Source organism: Macaca thibetana, chromosome 1 (genome assembly GCF_024542745.1).
Source record: "Macaca thibetana thibetana isolate TM-01 chromosome 1, ASM2454274v1, whole genome shotgun sequence".
Taxonomy (NCBI): Eukaryota; Metazoa; Chordata; class Mammalia; order Primates; family Cercopithecidae; genus Macaca; species Macaca thibetana.
This window is the reverse complement of record NC_065578.1, coordinates 112361274-112377759: the sequence shown is the minus strand read 5'-3', so window position 1 is coordinate 112377759 and position 16486 is coordinate 112361274. Positions and strand designations below refer to the sequence as shown.

The 16486-nt window shown below is 44.6% G+C and overlaps 1 protein-coding gene across 1 annotated transcript in view; it reads left to right on the top strand.

Moving 5' to 3' along the window:
* Positions 1-16486, top strand: part of ST7L (suppression of tumorigenicity 7 like) — an 843199-nt gene that overhangs the window by 311376 nt on the left and 515337 nt on the right. The window lies entirely within an intron of this gene.

Below are 16486 nucleotides of genomic sequence, written 5' to 3'. Positions count from 1 at the left end.
TTAACCATTTGTTTATCTTTTTGTACCTTCTCTGTGTAAATCTTGGTATAAATGTGAGCTTAATTTTTTGTTTTGTATCATCTAATACAAAGTGGGATTTATATGTTGATCTTCAATTTGATAACTAGCTCTTTAAATTTTTTTTTTTTTTTTTTGAAGATAGCGTCTCACTCTGTCACCTAGGCTGGAATGCAGTGGTGTGATCATAGCTCATTGCAGCCTCGACCTCCAGAACTCAAGCGATTCTCCCACCTCAGCTTCCCAAGTAGCTGGGACTACAGGCCTGAGACTACAGGCGCATCCCACTACACCTGCATAATTTTTTTTGTTTTTAATTTTTAGTAGAGTGTTGTTATTTTTTCAGTAGGGTTTTGCTGGTCTTGCTATGTTGCCCAGGTGGTCTTGAATTTCTGGCTTTAAGGATCCTCCCGTCTCAGCCTCCCAAAGTGCTGGAATTACAGGCATAAGCCACATCACCCAGCCCCGCTTCAAAAATTTTATCAATTTACACTTCCAACAATAGTGTATCAACCTAGCCAACAGTGACTTTTTTTTTAGTTAAAAACAAAACAAAACATGTTAGTATGTCAATTGAACAAATATTTCTCTCACTCCCTTTCCTTCTGTCCTTTCCTCTGTTTTCTATTAAATTTCAAACCTCTGACCCATGCTTATTACCCAGAATTCTAGAAATTTGTCAATAGGTGAGAAACAGGGGAGGGAGAGTTTATGGCTAATCAACAAAGATACACAAAGGTGCAATATTACTCTGTAAAAGGTGATAGCAGCTTTTACATATATATATTTACAAGAGTTCATAGGTACAGCTCATTAGCTGGCAAAAAGAATGTATAAGCAAGACACCTTGCTAGGTGTGGGAACTCATTTGATCCTTAGATAATAGTGCAATTAGGCTGGGTGCGGTGGCTCACGCCTGTAATCCCAGCACTTTAGGATGCTGAGGTGGGCGGATCACAAGGTCAGGAGATCGAGACCATCCCGGCTAACATGGTGAAACCCCGGCTCTACTAAAAATACAAAAATAATTAGCCGGGCGTGGTGGCAGGTGCCTGTGGTCCCAGCTACTTGGGAGGCTGAGGCAGGAGAATAGCGTGAACCTGGGAGGCAAGCTTGCAGTGAGCCAAGATCGCGCCACCGCACTCCAGCCTGGGCGACAGAGCAAGACTCCGTTTCACAAAAAAAAAAAAAAGATAATAGTGCAATTAGGAAAAGCACGTATTGTCTCCCCATTTTGCAGATGACTAAAAGGAAATTCAACAAATGTGCCTGTAAGGTCACAGTGCTAGTCAAATATGGAACTCTGAGTCAATATTCTCTTCCCTACATTATATTCACCATTTTTATATGTGTGTAAAATATAAGCGTGTATATAAACTCTAAAGTGCACAATATCTAATCTGTAAGCACATTTGTCACACCCTTTTTATACCTGCGGCTATATACTAAATGTAATCTGGGTGTGTGCAATACAGTGTATATAAAATATGGAAGATGGTGCAGGAGGCACTAAGAGGTAGTTAAAAAAAACCTCACCTAAATGTGACCTGGCAGGCCCTAACAAATACACAGGTGTGTCAGGGACTAAAGAGCGCTGGGAAATGTTGAATTCTAAATGAGATCTCTTCCAGTCATGGTTCTGGAACAAACAAAGTGCATGGAGTTTTGAAGTCAGGTACATAGGGGTTCAAGTTCTGTCTTAGTCACATACTAGATGCGTGATTGTGGACAACTAAGTTAAGTTCTCTGGGCTTCAGTTTTTTTAATCTATAAAAAAGAAATAGGTTGGGTGCAATGGCTCATGCCTGTAATCCCAGCACTTTGGGAGGCCGAGGCGGTCGGATCACGAAGTCAGGAGTTCAACACCAGCCTGACCAACATGGTGATAAGAGAAGAGAGACAGACCCTCTCATATTGTTTTATATTGTTTTATACTCAGAAAAGAAAAGCAAAATAAAAGGCAGGTAGCCCGGCACCTAGGAACCAGACCCAAAACCAGGCCTGGGCCTGCCTGACCTAAGCCTGGTAGTTAAAGATTGACCCCTGACCTAACTGGTTATGTTATCTATAGATTCCAGATATTGTATAGAAAAGATATTGTGAAACTTCCCGGCGTGTTCTGTTTCACTCTGACCACCGGTGCATGCAGCCCCTGTCATGTACCCCCTGCTTGCTCAATCGATCACGACCTTCTCACATGGACCCCCTTAGAGTTGTGAGCTCTTAAAAGGGACAGGAATTGCTCACTCGGGAGCTCGGCTCTTGAGACAGGAGTCTTGCCCTGTGCTCCCCCGGCCAAATGAACCACTTCCTTCTTTAACTCGGTATCTGAGGAGTTTTGTCTGCGGCTCGTCCTGCTACAGTGAAACCCCGTCTCTACTAAAAATATGAAAATTAGCTGGGAGTGGTGGCACATACCTGTAATCCCAGCTACTCAGGAGTCTTGGACATAGGAGTCGGAGGTTGCCATGGCTGAGATTGCACCACTGCACTCCAGCCTGGGTGACAAAGTGAGACTCCGTCTCAAAATAATAATAATAATAATAATAATAATAATATTCTGTGTTTCACAAGATGAAATGAGACAATGTATGTAAAACATCTTACAATGTGCTTGAAACATATAATTCTCAATAAGAGTTATTATTTGTATATGTTTGACTTTACCATTCTTATTTGTTTTGTTTCAACATGGTTCAGCTGTACATAAAACTAAGCATATGACTGCAGAAGTGGCAATCCTGAAAGATTAATGCAGTGGTTCTCAGCTCTGTCTGCTTGTTAGAATCACCTGGTGAGCTCAAAACAAATGCTTATATCTAGGCCAATGAAATCAGAATCTCTGAAGGTGTTGAGAATCCATGGATTAAACAGAGGTTTTGAGTGTGAAGTTTTCAGGGCTACTAAAAATCAGTGAGTAAGATTTTGTGAAAATTAAGGCTTTTAAGTGAGTCCTCTGAATTTTCGTTATGACTGTAGAGGATGGTTGTTGGTGGATCCCTTTCCACTTTCCCAGGAGTCCTGTTTTACATTTGGACATACTGAGTCCTGGAAAAGTTGATTCTTTCCCTGATTTCAGGGGTCGAGGAAGAAATCCCTAAAGGCAAAGGTAATATTGCATTTTATCCGCTGCTATTATGATTGGTGCATATGGCCAAAGCTGTTGTAATCAGGGTGATTCTCAGGACTGTTGGAAACACTGGGACAAAAATGTTGTCTTGCTGAGCATAAAGAAAAGGCAGGTAGGTAGCCCATCTTGGGATTCCAAAGGGGGTCAGCTTTAGTATAAAAACAGTAGAGAAGAAAGAAAGACATTGTTTTGGGGCTACATCAAGTCTCATCTAAAGCCAGTTGCCTCTGGACTTTCCAGCATAATAAGGTGACAAATTCCTTATGCAAGTCTATTTTTCTGTTAGTTGAAAGTGAAAGCATCCAAATAGAATAATAACCTTTCTTATGTAGGTTGTAAGAACAATGAAGAGGGAAGCATGCCTAGTGTTTCTTTCTATTTTACAAGAAAATAGCAAGCATTTTGCTGGAGCCTCTTCCTGCCCCTTCTAAAACCAATAGCCCAAGGTTGACTTCCTTAAGCAAAAGCAAATAAACAATAAGCAAACAAACAGAGCAGTAACTCCTCTTCTTTCAAAGTCATAACAACTTTGAGCTCAGGGTCTCTTTGGACTTGCGGTGAAAGTCTCAGGTTCTCCATGTTAAGCTGATAAGGTGGAGTCACACCAGCATCCTCACCACAGCTCTGACTCTGTCATTCTGCTTACACATTTTCCATGGCTCCTGAACAGCCATCAAGGCCTCTCACAATCTGGCTCCGTCCTCACCTCGCACTGTACCACCCTGTTCTCTCTTCACATGATTTGCTTTTCTCCCAAATCTGAAATGCTTTCATGTTTCATTCTCCAGTGCCCTTTGTACATGCAGTTCCCTCTGCCTGCTATACCCTTTCCCCTTTCTCTACATGGCAGTCTCACCTATCCTGCAAGGTCCAGCTCAAATACCATTTTCTGTGCTTTCCCCAGGCAGGGCTAGGGGGACTTTCTTGGTCTTTTCTTTTTTCTGTTTTCAGACGGGGTCTCACTCTGTTGCCCAGGCTGAAGTGCATTAGCGTGATCATGGCTCACTGCAGCTTTGACCTCCCAGGGTCCACAGGATACTCCCACTTCAGCCTCCCGAGTAGCTAAGACTACAGGTGCACACCACCATGCCTGGCTAATTTTTATTTTTTTTTTATTTTTTTGTAGAGACAGGGTTTCAGTATGTTGCCTAGGCTGGTCTCAAACTCCTGGGTTTAAGTGATCCATCCACCTTGGCCTCCCAAAGTGCTAGGATTATAGGCATGAGCCACCACACCTGGCCTCCTTGGTTCTTTTATGGTACTTTATATACACCTTGTGGTAGGGTCAATGTGTTTTGGTACCCATCTCCCCACCAGACCATGAATGCCTCAATAGCAGGGCCTCTACTTTTTTTCATTTCAGTACCCTACAGAGGCGGTATAAAGTGGTGGTTAAGTAAACTGGTTCTGGAAGAGCCTAGAGTAAAATCCCAGCTCTATCACTTACTAACTCTGTAACTTAAGGTAAAATACTCAACTTCTCTTTGCCTCAATTTCCTCATCTGTAAAATGAGGATTAAAAATAATAATAGGGCCAGGTGTGGTGGCTCACGCTTGTAATCCCAGCACTTTGGGAGGCTGAGGTGGATGGATCACAAGGTCAGGAGTTTGAGACCAGCCTGGCCAATATGGTGAAACCCCATCTCTACTAAAAATACAAAAATTAGCCAGGCATGATGTCAGGTCCCTGTAATCCCAGCCACTTGGGAGGCTGAGGCAAGAGAATCGCTTGAACCCAGGAGGCAGAGGTTGCAGTGAACTGAGATGGTGCCATTGCACTCCAGCCTGGGCAACAGAGCAAGACTCTGTCTAAAAAAAAAAAAAAAAATGCATTATCCATCACCCATCATTCCTCATGCTCCTCTGTAATCCATCCCCCACTCCCCAACCCACCAACCCTGTCTGCAGGCAACCACTGATCTGCCTTATGTCACTATAGATTAGTTCATACATTAAACTTTTATATAAATAAAAGAGTACAGCATGTACTTTTTTTTCTTGGCTTCTTCCACACAGTATAATGTTTTTGAGATCTGTTTATATTGTTATGCATATCAATAGTTGATTCCTTTTCATACTTTTGTATTTCCATGGTATGGATGTACCTAAATTGTCTTTCCATGCATTATTAATGGACATTTGAGTCATTTCCAGTTTTTGTTTATGACAAAACTGTTCTGAATGTTTATGTACAAGTCTGTGTACACATACAAACCAATAACAGGTATTCAAATAGCAACAGCTGTGAGTGACTGAGGAGAGGACCTGGGTAGAGTGGTAGTGGCAACATGGGAGCTGTTTCCTTTTCAATGTGTGTGTAGCAAACATTTTAATAAAGTTGTAAACATCCAATTATCCAAATGTTTATGAATAGGAATTATTGCCGGGTGTAGTGGCTCACACCTGTAATCCCAGCTCTTAGGGAGGCAGAAGCGGGAGGATAACTTGAGTTCAGGAGTTCGAGACCTGCCTGGGCAATACAGCGAGACCCCATTCTCCACAAAAAGGAAAAAAAAGAAAATAAATAGGAATTACTGAGTTCATTGCAAACTTAGATTTCACCAGTCCAAGTTCCCATCTAGTATAGGCCCAATGTGAATGTCACTACTGTCAGGCCTCTGAGCCCAAGCCAAGCCATCGCATCCCCTGTGACTTGCATGTATACGCCCAGATGGCCTGAAGTAACTGAAGAATCACAAAAGAAGTGCAAATGCTCTGCCTCCCTTAACTGATGACATTCCACCACAAAAGAAGTGAAAATGGCCGGTCCTTGCCTTAAGCGATATTATCTTGTGAAATTCCTTTTCCTGGCTCATCCTGGCTCATCCTGGCTCATCCTGGCTCAAAAAGCTCCCCCACTGAGCACCTTGTGACCCCCACTCCTGCCCGCCAGAGAACAACCCCCCTTTGACTGTAATTTTCCTTTACCTACCCAAATCCTATAATACGGCCCCACCCTTATCTCCCTTTGCTGACTCTCTTTTCGGACTCAGCCCGCCTGCACCCAGGTGAAATAAACAGCCATGTTGCTCACACAAAGCCTGTTTGGTGGTCTCTTCACACGGACGCGCATGACAACCACTTCTGGAAGGAATCTGGAGCGGCCACCAGCCATTTTTTCCTTACAAACTTAGAAACACTGGAAATAGCTGGGCGCAGTGGCTCACGCCTGTAATCCCAGCACTTTGGGAGGCCGAGGGAGGCAGATCACCTGAGGTCGGGAGTTCGAGATCAGCCTGACTAACATGGAGAAACCCCATCTCTACTAAAAATACAAGAACATTAGCTGGGCGTGGTGGCGCATGCCTATAATCCCAGCTACTCAGGAGGCTGAGGCAGGAGAATCACAAGAACCTGGGAGGTAGAGGTTGTGAGCCGAGATCACGCCATTGCACTCCAGCCTGGGCAACAAGAGTGAAATTCTGTCTCAAAAAAGAAAGGAAGGGACGGGAAGGGGAGGGAAACGGAAGGGGAGGGGAGGGGAAGGGAGGAAGGGAGGAAGAAAGGAAGGAAGGAAGGAAGTCCCTGAGGACAGGAACTTATGTCACTGCTGTATCCCAGTACCTAGTGACCTGACACATATACACACAAATTATTCTTTTCTAAGCAGTTCATTCTCTTTTTGGACAGTTCCAACGATTATAAACTGACTTGGAGCAGATAAGTGATCTATCTTTTTGCCCTAATTATGCCCTCAGGAACCCTATTTTCTAAATCAAATTTTAAAAATATTTGAAAATAGCTCCACTCCCTTCACTTCTCTAAGTTAAACAGACCCAGTTTAACCATTTGTATTAAGGCACAGTTTAACTTAGGAAAGTATTGACCAGGTCTTCTGAAAGGCAGTGTGTTTAGTGACTAAGCATATGAATGGAAAAGCCTGCCAGATCTGTGTTCATATCCTGAGTATTGTGGTATGGTTTATGGCAAATTCTTAATTTGTGCCTTAGTTTCTTCGCTTGTGGAGTGAGGATAGTAATAGCTACCATACAAGATTGTTGCTAGAGTTAAATGAGAAAACTTCGCCCAGGCTGGAGTGCAGTGGCCGGATCTCAGCTCACTGCAAGCTCCGCCTCCCGGGTTTCCGCCATTCTCCTGCCTCAGCCTCCTGAGTAGCTGGGACTACAGGCGCCCGCCACCTCGCCCGGCTAGTTTTTTGTACTTTTTTTTAGTAGAGACGGGTTTCACCGTGTTAGCCAGGATGGTCTCGATCTCCTGACCTGGTGATCCACCCGTCTCGGCCTCCCAAAGTGCTGGGATTACAGGCCTGAGCTGCCGCGGCCGGCCTTTTTTTTTTTTTTTTTTGAGACGGAGTCTCACTCTGTCGCCCAGGCTGGAGTGCAGTGGCCGGATCTCAGCTCACTGCAAGCTCCGCCTCCCAGGTTTACGCCATTCTCCTGCCTCAGCCTCCCGAGTAGCTGGGACTACAGGCGCCCGCCGCCACGCCCAGCTAATTTTTTGTATTTTTAGTAGAAACGGATTTTCACTGTGGTCTCGATCTCCTGACCTTGTGATCCGCCTGCCTCGGCCTCCCAAAGTGCTGGGATTACAGGCGTGAGCCACCGCGCCCGGCCCATATACCACATTTTCTTGATCCAATTATGGTTGATGGATACTTAGGTTGATTCCATATCTTTGCTATTGTGAATAGTGCTGAGATAATCATATGAGTGCAGGTGTCCTTTTGATATAATGATTTATTTTCCCTTGGGTAGATAGCCAGTAGTGGGATTGCTGGATAGAATGGTAGTTATATTTTTAGTTTTTTGAGAAATCTCCATACTGTTTTCCATAGAGGTTGTAGTAATTTACATTCTCATGAATGGTTTATAACCTATTGGATAATTGGTATTTAAATAAAGTATGTTAATATCTAGTGAGGTTTCAAAATATTAGCTGAGTATTCATAGCAAATTACTCGACCTCTCTGTGCCTCATTTTCTTCATCCATGAAAATGGAATAATAACAGTACCAATTTCATAAGATTATGAGAATTAAGTTCATGTATGTAAAATACATAGAACAGTATGGTACACACAAATGTTACACAACTGAATTAAGTTCATATATGTAAAATACATAGGACAGTATGGTACACACAAATGTTACATAACTACTTGTTTCATTAGTTTTATTTTTATTAGTTATTAGCCAAAGGCATTAGTGTGTATATCAGACCCTGGAGACGGAGGGGGTTTATGTTGTAGAGACATAAACACTGCAAAAGTGAATCTGACCATCATTTCTTTCCCAATGCCTCCTTGCTAATTCCATTTTCAGGCACCTCTTGCTTTTCCCTTGGCCTCCCCAGAAACTCAATTCCCCTCAGTTCTGTTACATAAACAATTGACTTCTCTACCCCCTTTTCAACTCCAGGCCTTCTTTGCAGAGCTAGCTTTGTGACTGTGCCCTGTTATCCTGTGAGCATTTTCCCCAGATCCAACCCCTCAGGACCACTTTGAGCTCTCTTTTTCTTTTGCCTCCCCCAATAGCTTCTGGGAGGAGCAGGGAATAAGATAGAGATTTATTTCCCCACCAAACAGAATTTTGTCATCTCTCTTAGAAGGAAGAAGAAGCAACATTCAATTCTTAATTTTAATTATTTTGACTCATGAACATTTTAACCACATTTAAAAATACATATTTTAAACATATTTAAATATATTTTATCCTCCATATTATGAAATTTCACTGGTGTGTTGCCTAGGTCTTGACGTTTTCACGACTGAAGTCTGTGAAAATGAGGTTCTAAATGCTAATTAGGGTTTCCTAATTCTGAGAAAGAAGTCAGGAAGGATGTCATTAGCTCATTTGACCACAAATATAGCACTGATTTTGCCCAGGAGAAGAAGAAAATAAAGCAAAATGTGAGCAGTGCTGCTTTCTCAGCCTCAATTAACACCAGAACAGCATCTCCTCCACTCTCTCCCAAGGACCTGATAAGACAGGCAGAAGCCCTTGTTCTTGAACAATACAGAGAGTTGGTAGGAAGGTCTCCAGGGAGGTACTGGACCTCTTGCCACTAAATGCAGTTGGGGTCTCAAGTGATTAATGGAAAAATAAAACATGAGACTATATTTATATCCCACACTGTGGAGCACATCATACCAGTTATACCTGATTATACAGCTAGGTGTTCCAAAACTTCGTCAGCCTGAGACCACAGAATCAGGTTACATTTTCTTTTCTTTTCTTTTTTTTTTTTTTTTGAGACAGAGTCTTGTTCTCTCTCCCAGTCTGGATGGAGTGCAGTGGCGTGATCTTGGCTCACTGCAACCTCTGCCTCCCAGGTTCAAGCCATTCTCCTGCCTCAGCCTCCCGAGTAGCTAGGATTACAGGCATGAGCCACCACGTCCGGCTAATTTTTGTATTTTTTTTTCTAGTAGAGAGAGGGTTTCACTGTGTTGGCCAGGCTGGTCTCGAACTCCTGACCTCAGCGATCCACCCACCTAGGCCTCCCAAAGTGTTGGGATTACAGGCATGAGCCACCGTGCCTGGCCACATTTTCTCTTTTTTCTTTTCTTTTTTTTTTTTGAGACGGAGTCTTGCTCTGTCCTGGAGTGTGGTGGTGCGATCTCGACTCACTGCAAGCTCCGCCTCCCAGGTTCACGCCATTCTCCTGCTTCAGCCTCCGGATTGGCTGGGACTACAGGTACATGCCACCGAGCCCAGCTAATTTTGTGTATTTTTAGTAGAGACTGGGTTTCACCATATTAGCCAGGATGGTCTCGATCTCCTGACCTCGTGATCCACCCACCTCAGCCTCCCTAAGTGCTGGGATAAAAGGTATGAGCCACTGTGCCTGGCCGACTTTTTTTTTTTTTTTTGAGATGGAGTTTTTGCTCTTGTTGCCCAGGATGGAGTGCAGTGGTGCGATCTCAGCTCACTGCAAACTCTGCCTCCCAGGTTCAAGCGATTCTCCTGCCTCAGCCTCCCTAGTAGCTGGGATTACAGGCATGTGCAACCACTCCGGCTAATTTTGTATTTTTAGTAGAGACAGGGTTTCACTGTGTTGGTCAGACTGGTCTTGAACTCCCGACCTCAGGCAATCTGCCCGCCTTGGCCTCCCAAAGTGCTGGGATTACAGGCATGAGCCACCGCGCCCGGCCTGACATTTTCTTTAATACACAAATTTCAGTGATTCCCGTCATCTTCTCTGGAATATGACAAGCCAATTTTTTTTTTTTTTTTTTTTTGAGTCAGTCTCGCTCTGTCACCCAGGCTGGAGTGCAATGGCGCGATCTTGGCTCGCTGCAACCTCTGCCTCCCAGGTTCAAGTGATTCTCCTGCCTCAGCCTCCTGAGTAGCTGGGATTACAGGCACACACCACTACACTCGACTAATATTTTGCATTTTTAGTAGAGACGGGGTTTCGCCATGTTGCCCAGACTGGTCTCAAACTCCTGAGCTTAGACAATCCGCCCTCCTGGGCCTCCCAGAGTGCTAGGATTACAGGCGTGAGCCACTGCACCTGACCTGAGAGGCTAATTCTTATTATTAGACTTCCCTTTACTTGTTTGTCTGTGGCAGGAATACTGGGAGAAAGTCAATATGACCCTGGCATTTGCAGGTTTCTTCCCCAAGTACATTTGCCGCCCTCGCTTGCTCCATAGCTCTCAGGTCACCTGATGCCATCTAGGGACTGGCTTCTCCCTGACTGCTGCTGCTTCGTTCCCCAGATGTGTTTTCACAAGCCTGGACACAGGCTCTACCCTTTACTCCCCAAAGAATACCTAAAACCAACAAGTAGGTGCCAGGGGAAAAAAAAAAAAAAAAAAAAAAAAAAAAAAAAAAAAGCCTGACAGAAGTCTTGAGGATCACAGAAGGGAATGACACTAAAATAGAGGACAATCTAAACACGAGGGGATGTACGACTGCTCTTTGAGTCTGTTAGTCCATACCTTCCCCAGGGTACCCTTTACCAGAGCTGGCTTCTTAGGCCTGTGACCTATGCCATCACACAGGTCCCCAGGCTTAGAAGGGGCTTCATGCTTAGTGATCTCCTGTTGTCATCTTGAAATTCTTAATAATTTTTGAATAAAAGATATTCTGAATTTTCATTCTGCACTTAGCCCTGCAAATTATGTAGTGATTCATGCCTTCTAGTAATCATTCTCCTCTTTAACCCCCTACCTGCCTGTATGTGCAGAGACCAGTCCCACCTCTTGCCAACAAAAGCGCCCATGATTATAGTCAACTCAGGCACACTGTTGCTCCACAGATGCAAAAAACCTTGCTCACGATGAAGACTTAGGAGTGATGAAATTGTCCTTCAAGTACCATAACCACAAGATAGTGATAAAAACAGATAACCAGCATCTATTTGGGGTGATATTGACAAAATTATCCAAATGTGGTAGATTCAGATATTTGGTCCCATGTAGACCAAAAACCAAGCAAATAAATTTTTATTTAAAGATGTTTGTTTTGGTTAAAGGGCTTGGCCTCACTTAGATGGACTCACCCTGTACATGAGGGTGCTTGGGGGAGAGGCTAGAGTGTCTCATGACACGAAAACATTCTATTTATTTTATTTTTTTATTTTGATTTTTTTTGAGACAGAGTCTCGCTCTCTCGAGCCCAGGCTGGAGCGCAGTGGTGGGATCTCGGCTCACTGCAACCTCCACCTCCTGGGTTCAGGCGATTCTCCTGCCTCAGCCTCCCAAGTAGATGGGATTACAGGCCCCCACCACCATGTCCGGCTAACTTTTTGTATTTTTAGTAAAGATGGGGTTTCACTATGTTGGTCAGGCTGGTCTCGAATTCCTGACCTCAGGTAATCCACCCACCTTGGCGTTCCAAAGTGCTGCGATTACAGGCGTGAGCCACCATGCCTGGCTGACACAAAAACATTCTGAAGAATTTGGCTACTGCACTGATCTCCTGCCCACCTGCACTCTCATCTCCACCCCCAATTCTCTACCTCCTACACCCCTCCCCCTACTCCACCTCAGCCCCTCAGGACAGACAATTAAAGTAATTTTCCAGCCCTGACTCTGAAGTTATCTTCCCAGCAGGAGTCGGAAGGGTGAGTGGTAGAGGGGTGAAGACCCTCAGTGACCAGCTATAGTCTGAGCTGGGAAGGAACAAAGGCAAGAAGAAGGAGGAAATGGGTCACTGCCCATGGCTGGCAGAGCAACTGCTGTGCCTGAGCTTTTATTCTGCGAACAAATCTTTGCTCTCTTCACCAGTGACCCACATGAACTGTCATTCCCAACTGCAATAAAGTGGGGCAAGAGCTGAAAAGGGCTGACTCCACAGCTGTGGATAAGAGTTCCCTGGCAGGAGAAGAAAGACTGAAAGACATAGGGCTTTCATGGAGGCAAAAGAAATAACGAGTCTGAGACAAGGAAATTAAAAAACAAAACAAAACAAAAAAACCTCTGAAAAGCCTAATTGCCCCTAAATACCTCGACACCAAAACTTTGTCATTTTTTCTTTTTTGTGGCTGTCTTCCCATTTTATTTTTAATTATTTTTTTTTTCTGAGACGGAGTTTCGCTCCTGTTGCCCAGGCTGGAGTACAATGGTTCGATCTTGGCTCACTGCAACCTCTGCCTCCCAGGTTCAGGTGATTCACCTGCCTCAGTCTCCCAAAAAGCTGGGATTACAGGCATGCGCCACCATGCTTGGCTAATTTTTGCATTTTTGGGAGTGATGGGGTTCCACCATGTTGGTCAGGCTGATCTGGAACTCCTGACCTCAGGTGAGCCACCCGCCCGGGCCCCCAAAGTGCTGGGATTACAAGCGTGAGCCACCACGCCCAGCCTGTCTTCCCATTTTAAACACCCTTTATGTTCCAAGTGAGGTAAAGGTGAGGAATAAAAGGAATAATGGCTGCAGAGCTTCATTAAGCTGGGAGCTAGGATCACAGGAGCCAGTGGAGATCTTGGGTGAATCCTACTGTTTGTTGAACGAGTCCTGGAAACGCCCGCTCATTTGGCTACTTCTTCCTTTCCTGCACACAGGAATTTAACAAGAGTCTTCTACAGCCTGGTGACTTTGTGATCTCTTGGCCTTGGTCACGTTCTCTCTCCCACCCTAGCTCCAGAGACTCTTCCTCTTCTCCTTGGCAGTTCGAGCCCCAGAGTGTTATTTTTCAGTTGGCAGCAGAGGGCGATCTGGCCCCGGAGAATGACCCGGTCAACTCAGGCCAGGCCGTATGCCTGGGTTGCTAATGACTTGCAGCTCCATCAACATAAAGCTGAATTCTTCACAAAGGAACACTGTCACTAAGCTTTTTCCTTTTCATTCTTGAAAGCTCCACTGCCTTAGCTAACCCCTTCCCCCTCCCGCCTTCATTCCTGCTCTCTTTCCTCTCCCAACCTCTTGGAAGCAGCAGGAAATGAACAAGGTCCACAGTGGAGAAAAACAAATCCCAGGGCCCCGCTGAGGAAAACCACAGGAAAATGACCAAGTGGCATTAGCAGCTGCAGGTGTTTTAGGTAGCTGTGTGGTGTGCGTGTATGTGTATGTGTGTGTGAGAGAGAGAATCCCACATAGCAGTACTTTTCATAGTTTAGAATAACATAAAAATCACCTGGAGAGCTTGTTAAAACACAGCTTCCTGTGCCTTATCCAGGAATTCCTATTTAGTAGGTCTGCAGTGGGGCCCAAGAATTTGGGTATTTTAATGATGCCAGTGGAGGACTGACCACATTTTGAGCAGCACTGCTGTGCACAAATGCAGTGAAATAGAATGTATAGATCTGAGTCAGGGGCTTGCTTGGATAAAATCCTGATACGATGGCCTCCCCCAGAAGAGTCAGGTCAGATCCTTCCAATTCCAGGCCAGAAGATTTCATAGATCAGCCTACAGCTGTTCCCTCCCCTTGGAAAAGGAGCTGAGAATGTATCAACAAGAGCATTGTTTGGAGAGGGCTAAGCTCAGATAATAGGCTGGTTCTCCATTGACTGTTTCTTTCATCTCAACTGGCAGAAGAATCACAGAAGGCCCCTCCTTTCCCCTCCAGCAGAGATAGATACTCTACCTACTTAAAAATCAAGAATTCTTCTGACCTTGGCTGTGTCCAATAACTCATGCGCAGAGGCTTCTGACCTCTCTCCTCCTCAGCACCCTCCAGATCTGAGAACCTCCAGAGTCACCAAGGCTTGTGGAAAGAGCTGGTTATCTTCAAGATACCCAGAGGCGCTTGGGCTGATTTAAAGAGCACTACTCCCTTCTGTTTATGCAGCAGAAGATAACAAGACAGACAAAAGTGCTGCTATGATCCGAATGTTGATGTCCCACAAATTCATCCGTTGGAATTTAGGCCCTGATGTGATACCAATTAAGAGATGGGGACTTTAGGAATCGATTAGGTCAGAAGGCTACAGCCCTCATGAATGGGATTAGTGCCCTTGTAAAAGAGACTGGAGGGCCAGGTGTGGTGGATCATGCCTGTAATCCCAGCACTTTGGGAGGCGGAGGCAGGCAGATCACTTTGGGTCAGGAATTCTAGACCAGCCTGGCAAAATGGTGAAACCACGTCTCTACGAAAAATATTTAAAAATTAACTGGGCGTGGTGGCGCACGCCTGTAGTCCCAGGTGTTCAGGAGGCTGAGGCAAAAGAATCGCTTGAACATAGGAGGCAGAGGTTGCAGTGAGCTGAGATCGCGACACTGCACTGCAGCCTGGGCGTCAGAGCAAGACTCCGTCTCAAAAAAAAAAAAAAAAAAAAAAAAGAGGCTGGAGGGAGGCTGTGAGACACATTTAGAAAGCATCATTTATTAGGAACCAGCCCTCTTTGGGCTCCAAATCTGTTGGCAGCTTGATCTTGGGACTTCCCAGCCTCCATATATGGTACCAACCCTTCTTTAGTTTTAGTGTCCATATCACAGAAGGGCTCATGTTGTAAAAGAAGTCAAAAGCAGCCTTGAATAATCAGAACCCTTCTGCCAGATTGTCTAATGTCAATTTGTTTTCTGGAACTATTGCTTCTACATTTTCTTCCTCTTCATCTGGTTCTGGTTTGGAAGCACTTATCTCCATCAAGTCATCTTCTGTTAATTCCTCAGGTGTGGTGTATATTAGCTCTTGAATTTCTCCAAGATCTGTATCTTGAAACCCTTTATCTCCCACCTTTTTTGCCACATCCACAATCTCTTTCATTATTTCCTTGATTGCTTCTGTCATATATCCTGACAAGTCATGCACAACATCTGGACACAGTTTTCTCCAGCAGGAATTTATTGTTTTGGACTTGATGGCTTTCATAGCTTTTTCTATAACAATGATGATGTCTTCAATGGTGTAATACTTCCAGACTGTCATGATGTTCCTCTCTATCAGGGTTATCTTCCATACTGTTGACAATCCTTTCCATAGAGTATCATATGTAATGGGCCTTAAAGGTCCTTATGAACCCTACATCTAGAGGCTGAATTAGAGACATATTTGGGGGCAACAGACCACTCTGACACCTTCGGTGTTGAACTCATGGGGTTCTGGGTGGCCAGGGGCATTGTCCAGTATCAAAAGAACTTTAAAAGGCAGTCCCTTACTGGCAAGGTACTTCCTGACTTCAGGGACAAAGCATCAGTGGAACCAATCCAGAAAAAAGGATTCTCATTATCCAGGCCTTCTTGTTCCACAACTAAAAGACTGGCAGCTGGTATTTATCTTTTCCCTGCAAAGCTTGAGGGTTAGCAGCTTTACAGATAAGGGCAGTCTTAATCTAAACCTGACTGCATTTGTACAAACAGAAGAGATAGCCTATCACTTCCTGCCTTAAATCCTGGTGCTCACTTCTTTTTTTTTTTTTTTTTTTTGAGACGGAGTCTAGCTCTGTTGCCCAGGCTGGAGTGCAATGGCCGGATCTCAGCTCACTGCAAGCCCCGCCTCCCGGGTTCACGCCATTCTCCTGCCTCAGCCTCCCGAGTAGCTGGGAGTACAGGCGCCCGCCACCTCGCCCGGCTAATTTTTTTTGTATTTTAGTAGAGACGGAGTTTCACCGTGTTAGCCAGGATGGTCTCGATCTCCTGAACTCGTGATCCGCCCGTCTCGGCCTCCCAAAGTGCTGGGATTACAGGCTTGAGCCACCGCGCCCGGCCACTTCTTTTCCTTACTAATAAATGTCTTTTGCGTCATTTTTTCCCCAGAATCAAGCACTTTCATCTGCATTAAAAACCTATTCAGGTAGATATCCTTTTTCCTCAATGATTTTCATAACATCTGGAAAATCATCTGCTGCCTCTTAGTTGACAGAAGCTAATTCTCTTGTTATCTTGACATTTTTAAACCCAAACCTCTTTCTTTTTTTTTTTTTTTTTGAGACAGAGTCTCGCTCTGTCGCCCAGCCCAGGCTGGAGTGCAGTGGCGCGATCTCGGCTCACTG